The sequence below is a fragment of the Aulostomus chinensis genome, chromosome 8 (genome assembly GCF_037954235.1).
Source record: "Aulostomus chinensis isolate RoL2024-O1b breed Wild chromosome 8, RoL_Achi_v1.0, whole genome shotgun sequence".
Classification (NCBI taxonomy): domain Eukaryota; kingdom Metazoa; phylum Chordata; class Actinopteri; order Syngnathiformes; family Aulostomidae; genus Aulostomus; species Aulostomus chinensis.
Window position 1 is genome coordinate 30,149,674 of NC_141327.1, and position 7,415 is coordinate 30,157,088.

Sequence of the window (7,415 nt, forward strand, 5' to 3'; positions counted from 1 at the left end):
AGTCCCTTAATGAGATTCTGAGGACGGAAATAGACGCTAAACCTTTTTCATGTGTGATCACAAGCGGGAATTCTGAGGATGCTGCACATTCCAGGGTGTTGGGGGTGTTGGGAGGGGGGGGGCGGAGGACTGCTGCTCCAATACAAGAGGGGTGTTTCAGGGTCAGGTGAGGACATTACAGTGCTGCAGTTGTGTGTGTGTGTGTGTGTTCTTGTACTTGCTACATAGTGAGGACTAGAATAGGTTTTTAACCAACGGAGAGAGGACATTTTAGCCGGTCCCCACATCTTCAGAGGGCCGGTTGAAGGTCAAGACTTGGTTTTAGGGTCGAGGTTAGAATCAGGTTCAGGTTAGGTTTAGGGTCGAGGTTCGGGTCAGGCAGTCAGTTGAGATGGTGAGGGTTAGGGGGAGGGGCTAGGGAATGTGTTACGTCAATGAAAGTCCTCACAAAGATATAAGTACAAAGATGAGTGTGTGTGTGTCGCACAGGAAACTCAAAGTTGTCAAACATTTACTGGTGTCATGAATCTCCCTTCTCAGTTTGGTTTAGCAAATGTTGACGCGAGGAGGGAAACAAAACCTGTAAAGAGTCTAATTCTGTCACCCTGCTCTTTGTCACTTCTTCTGCTGATGATGACATAACGTTTACAGCATGTTTCAACATGGCTGTTACGAAGTGCTTCATTCAGAAGAGTGAGTGGTTAAACCGGTGTTTCATGCAACTACTCATCCCTCTCTGATGGATCAAGACTCGCCACCTCTGTCCCTGAACGCCATCTTAAAGATTTCCCGGCTGAGGGAAGGGCGTGAAAGCTTGCGAGGCTCCAGTTGTTGAAGGGTGTGGTTGCTGCTCTGTCTCTGTTGTTGAGTCCCGTCTCGCTCCGATGCTAGAATGTGACAAAACACTGTTTTGTGATCAAAGAGTTCACATTTTTGTGAGATCATTTTATTTAGCTGAAATCCCCCTGAAGTCTTTGACAGGTTCAGCACGTCATGAATGACTCCTTGCTTAGTATGACGGGCGGAAGATATCAAGAGGGGTGGCCCGGTGGTGCAGTGGTCCTCCCTGTGGCCCCCAGCAAGAAGGTTGTGGGTGGAGCCCCGGCTGCAGCACGGGGTCTTTCTGGGTGAGTCTCCATGTTCTCCCTGTTCCTGCTGGGTTCTCTCTGGTACTCCAGCTTCCTCCACAGTCCAAAGACATCAAGAGGGACCAGGTTAATCCAGACTCTAAATTGACCGTAGGCGTGGCTGGGAGAGCCAATGGTTGTCTGTCTCTATGTGTTGGCCCTGCCATGGACTGGTGACCTGTCCAGGGGGAAGGCTGCTGGGATAGGCTCCACCCCTACCACCCTCAACAGGAGGAGAGGGAGAAGATGGAGGGATGATGGATGGAGGGATGATGGTTGGATGATATCAAGTCACCAGGCTCAATGAGAGCTCTGACAAGTGCAGTCAAAGCAGATGGATGTAGATTAAGTGCCACTGTGTGGGATTTAGTGCCATCTTGTGGTGAACATGCAGGTTGCAGCTACCTGGACACACTTGTCCTCATCGCCCTCACAGTCCTGATCAAGCTCCAATTGTCCCTCAGCACATTATTGGCTATTTTTGAATGCTGGCCCCTCTGTCCAGAGACTCAGCAGCCTTGTGATAAAACTGTCAGCTCTCACAGGTACAAAGACTGGCAGAGAGACTCTGATGTGTGTCCGGGTCTGGGTGGGCTCCCCATCTATAAAGACTTCTGCGAAGAGGAAAAGTCTCGTCATGATGCCATCTGTTACGAGACGCGTGTTCTCAAACGCAGACTGTCCATGTCCTCTGGGGCCGTGGGGCTGCGTGGCGCTGTGAGCTGATCCCTGGGTGTGTTTGTTTTGTCACTACCAGCCAGCATAAGTTTGAGTCCTGCAGGACATGAAAACACTGGCGTGGCTCCGTGAGAATCTACACGGGTGAATGAGACCTGGTGCCAGAAGTCTCCTGGCTGGTCCAGTCCATGCGGGCTCCAGGTCACTCGGGGGTCAAGCTGCCAGTTGTTAGGCCAGGAAATCTACCTGTGAAGGGGGACGTTCTCTAGCACTTCATCTTCTCTAACGTACTGACGGAAGTAGAGAAGCAGCTTCCAGGAAGGCTAACAGGATGTTGGCTACAAGAAAACAACTCAGGAAAGTCCTGTGAGTTATTAAATGGCAGTAAAGAAAATTTTGATATTTTTGATTATTTTCAATGAATTCTGTCGAGGGGTTTGTGTAAATTACACACACACAACACAAATTATACTGCACATGAGATCCAGAAAACACCACCTACGGTTATTGAACGATGGTGTGACATCGTGTGTCCAGCAGAGGGCGCTCTGGAGCCTCTGCCTACTTGATGTAGGGCTCATTTACAGTCAGCGCTCGTGCATGTCGATGTTTTGTGCGTCATTTGCGGAGGAAATTCGCCTTCTACCTTCACATCCTCAAACTGGTGCACAGTGACCTTGGACAGGTTCAAGTCCAGAACTGCATTCGCTCGTCTCTCATGTTGTCCAGTTTACTGACAGCCTTTTCTGCAGATGAAATTGGATGGAAGGGAGCAGTTCTTCTGAGCAGGGTGTAGCAGCCAAATGTTTCGTAACCCTTCTAAACTATTTGGGCTCTCGCTCTCTTACAACATGACGGCTCCACGTTGGAAAGGTTGGAGGACGACTGCACAACACGCGTCAACTCCATCCTGCCGAACACAGACAAACGCCAGTCCAGCGCCGACCCGACCACCTCCTGCTGCTGCAGTTCATCCTTCATTCCTTTGATACTCATTCAGAAAGTGACATTTGCTTCAGCTCACTTCGGATTTCCTTCTCTCGATCGCAGCCATAGATTCACGGCTCACGAGTTTTTTCATAATTTCTTGAACGTGCACGTTCCCCATGAGCTGGACCAGTGGCCCACATCTGGAAGGAGCTTTGCTACTCTGCTCTCTCCATGATCTGAGCAGCTCTGAAATCAGCTGAGAAAAGAGTTTGCGTTTGGTTCTCTACGGGAGTTGTTTTTTTTTTTGTTTTTAATGACGTGTCGTTCTGCGAGTGAAGCAGACAAGTTAGGAAACTTGGAAGTGTTGTTCTCACATGCTGCCAGCAGAGGTCGCTGCATACCTGAGGAAGTGATTTTATGGCTGGAAGTGATGAGTCAGTTCAGGGCTCTGCAGCTGTGAGATGAGACACTTTCTGAAAAATCATCAGATTCTTTGTGATGACCACTGGTCAACCATGAATGCTGCCAGGAAACTCAAAGGATCTCTTTTAAAAGTGAAATAAGAATGAATTGTTAGGACAAAAGATAATGTTTCACCAAACAATCATGAGGAGCGTGAGAACGTGAAACCAGCATCGAGATCATCAGAGCACACATACACACGCGCGCGCACACACACACACACACACACACACACACATCTTGACGATGGCTCCCTTTGGCCCTTGAATATCCATCTGTTGGTCCTGAAACCACAACCACGTAGTCGATACCTGATGAGTCAGGAGGGTGTAATGGGGTCAGAAGGGCTCACGGTTGCTGGTGCGACCTGCGTCTATGAAACTTGGATTTATTGGCAGGTAATTAACACCTACGCTTCGAAGCCCATAAAACGGTGTTCGGTTCAGGCCCGGCGCCTGTCACTGTGGCTCAGCCGTCTCACCCCATGTGTTGATCAGTCTTTGTGTTGAGCTGAGCTGCCAGATTTAAGAATCTAAAGCTTTTCTTTATTCAGCCTCGCATCTCCACAGCAAAAAAACACAACAATTCCTGCATTTTCAGTGTCGCTGGGCATTTTTTTCCTTTCACAGGTTTTTGGGGCTGTGTGGTTTGTGTGTTATCACTCTTCTCTCCTCGTGGAGAATCACGGGGACGAACTTACCGTGCTAACCCAGACTGGAGGAGATTCATGTGTTGGTGGCGATCTTCACATAGTTGAGAGGATGAAAGTTTAAATTTCACTCACGTGAAAAGGGAGACCAATCACAGCTCAGTCGATGAGCTGGTCAAACTTTAAAGGTGAGTTTAGAGATTCTGCCTCCTTGGCCCGGGAGGCCAGGAGCGGTGACCATTAGCAACACCCTGGAGTTGCTGGATGGTACATTTACATGGCGGTGAACGGAGATATTGTGTCTGCTGAAAAGATGGAGGCAGCATATACACGAAAATAAAACAGGCTAAAAATAGAACCCTGAGATACTCCACAAGTGATGGAGACAGGACAGAGTCCTAGAAAGTAACCCCCTTGAGGGCAGCAGCCTGGATGAGCAACTGTGGTCTTCTTATGGCAGACGGCGTGGGCGGGTCTAAATCAGCTTCTTGCCTTAAATTGAGCATTTCGTTTAATTGTAATCCACTTTTCTACTTGCGCTTGTTTCCTTTCCAGTGTAAATTCAATGAATCAATGCAGTAAAGCGTCTTCAAGGGACAGGAAGTGCGTCAAGCGTGTTCCTGATCAGGCGACTTGTCCCTGCTTAGATCAATAAGGCCCAGCTGTGAGTCCTCAGACTGTGAGGAACGTTGTGGAATTCCTTCAACGCAACAATTACTGGGACAGACAATGGGTGATTATGCAGCCTTGAGTGAGTGGCGTGCAGGTCTGAACCTGCCACTAACAGCCACTCAGTCCATTGGTCCACTGGGGTCTGCATCCCAAAACAAACACTCACACCGAGTCAAAGCATCCCGCTTGCAGACCAGAAATCATCTCACTTGTCAAGTTAAAATGAAAACAAAGAACCGTTTTTTCCCGTCAGTGGTGTTGGAGAGGAGAGGGGAGAGGAGGAGGGGAGAGGAGAGGAGAGGAGAGGAGAGGAGGGGAGAGGAGGAGGGGAGAGGAGAGGAGAGGAGGGGAGAGGAGAGGAGGGGAGAGGAGGGGAGAGGAGAGGAGAGGAGGGGAGAGGAGGGGAGAGGAGAGGAGAGGAGAGGAGGGGAGAGGAGAGGAGGGGAGAGGAGAGGAGGGGAGAGGAGGGGAGAGGAGAGGAGGGGAGGGGAGGGGAGAGGAGGGGAGAGGAGAGGAGAGGAGAGGAGAGGAGAGGAGGGGAGGGGAGAGGAGGGGAGAGGAGAGGAGAGGAGGGGAGGCCTCCATTGTCACGGCAGAATGCAAGTGGAGTCGGTCAGAATAAATTTCATCATCAAAGGACCCCAGGTGTGGGGGGGTCTCCTCAGCAAGGCTCCAATAATTCCTCCAGGTGCCTTCCACCTGTTGGTGCACCACCAACCACAGCACCAGAACCTCAGGGAGGGGCTGAGGCAGGACTCCAGGTCGTGGGTGGGCACAGGTGAGAGACTTAAAACAAACACACAGAAACTACAGCTGCCAATCAGTGATGATGAGTTGCAGCTCGTTAAAACTGAAGCCTGAACGAAACGTGTTGGAAGAGTCGCTAAAAAGTTACAGGAGACCATCCGTGGGAAGCTGGAGCAGTGCAAGGGATCACCCGGAATCGCCTGCCACCAACACATGACGCGTCAGACGCCATTTTTCTCTTCTTGCACAATCGGTGGCAGCAGTCCAGATAAACGTACACGATTCAAAGTAGCTGTGATGTGGTAGAGTAACCTCCTGGTGGTGCTGCTTGTTTCAGTAGAGCAGAGTTAGAATGATCGTGGCTACAGAGGAATCGCGGCCATGCTGACACCAAGTACCACAGCTCTCCCTTTCGAGGGACATTGCCTGATTATTGATGAGTGAAATGAGGTGATACTGTGTAGACATGTGACTCAGGCAGGAGTCGGGCGCCGGTGTCCTACAGCGGGCTGGCGTTGGTGGCTGGGTTGGTACGTACACCTAAACAGAGGACGGCTTTTGTGCGCACCGTCAAACCAACAGGAAAAGATGGTGTGGACTCATTTCTGCAGGTGAATCAGTTCTGAACGTTGCAGATTAAGGAGTGTTGTGTTGACAGTTTCCTGCTGTGCAGCAGTCAGAAGGTCTCAGCTGTGTTTGGTGCACACAAAGCATCGCTGGATTCACTCAGCAGCTTGCTGGAAATATGAATCAGTAGCCAGCATTAATGAGAGCCCCGCTCTTCAGCCTCTCTCCAGGTTTGACAGCTGACGTGGAGACCAAGCGCTGCAGCGAGGAGCTAACATGTCAGGTTAGCTGCGCGGCGGCGACGCTGCATGGCCGAGCCTGTTTAGCTCCTCTCTCATTACTCCATATTGTCTGTCCTCCCTGCTCTCCGCTTTAGCTGTCACTCAGTGACAAATGCCGGAGGAAAGCGAGGACAGTGGCGTTCACCTGTCCACGCTGCAGAAACACTCCCACACACGTACACTCTCCCACACGGAGGGAAGTTGTTCTTTGACGGGAGAAACTGGAACAGGTGACTTCGAGCTCATAAGGGCGCTTACTTATGAATGTGCCCATGCAAAGGGTTGAAAACGCTCAAAATACACATTTAAAGGTGTTTTTAGGCGGTGCTGATTCGAACCAGACAGCTGCTTTTAGTCAGCGCGCGGTGGGGCTTGATAGGCCGTGACGGTATAAGGAACTTTCTGTTTGGACCACAAGAACCCACAGGCCTCCTGCGCTGCACGGACATAATTTTCGTCCAACTTGCCATGACGTTGTGTAGTTTGCTACTAGCATGCTAGCTCAGAGGATGATGATGTTTCATGTAGCGAGGGAGACTTAAAAAATGGCGGCACACTGGCTGGGTAAGGTGCGAAGCATCCCGACTGTTGTTGATGCACATTGTTTCATCATGTTGTTCTTTGAGTGATCAAGCAGGGCCGGGGCGCGTGTGTGTGTGTGTGTGCTCGCAGGAACTGGAGCCTGGGTGAAGCGGTCGGGTCGTCAGGACGCAGGAGGAATGTGGAGAATGCAGGTTTCTGAGTGTTCAGCTGAATTTGAGCTGCAGCCTTCATCGCTCCTGGAACGCGGAGGGGCGAACAAGGCCGCTCCCCAGTCACAGACGACTGTGACCACGTTCAGGCTCTGCTGGCGTCAGTAGCCTGTCGCTTGTTTGTTATGTCTTGAGAACCAACAATGTGGGGATTATGAATATTTTCAGGAGCTTGCAGCGACGCAACAGCAACACAGACGGCGAGGAGGAATTGCGATTGCATCAGAGTGACTTTTTCGTGGTGCATCGTGGGATCCTCTTCTGACCTGAGGTTCAACCCTGTGGTGGTGATCTCACCTGTGATGACGGTTACCTCGTCCCCCACTCGTGCCTGGCATGACTCAGAGAGCAGCAGCGTCCCAGTGTCTCCGCCAGGAGGTTGGACTGTCCCGGTGGTAGCCTGGAGGCTTCATCTTCATCTCTGCCGGCTGTGTCGGTCGATCCGTATCTCGGCGAGGGCGACGTGCACATAGTCACATTCCAGTGGGGATTTTCTGAGTGGATCGAGGAAACTCATTTAAACAATGGAATGAAACTCCTCCCCTGGTCA

The 7,415-nt window shown here is 50.8% G+C and overlaps 1 protein-coding gene across 1 annotated transcript in view; it reads right to left on the reverse strand.

The window, feature by feature from the left end:
• Positions 1 to 59, reverse strand: part of LOC147258051 (malate dehydrogenase, cytoplasmic-like) — a 16,583-nt gene extending 16,524 nt beyond the window's left edge. The window contains exon 1 of the mRNA XM_086212383.1: positions 1 to 59. This exon is cut by the window's left edge and continues 203 nt beyond it. The gene's annotated coding sequence lies outside the window, so the exon portion shown is untranslated.
• Positions 60 to 7,415: the final 7,356 nt, after the last annotated feature.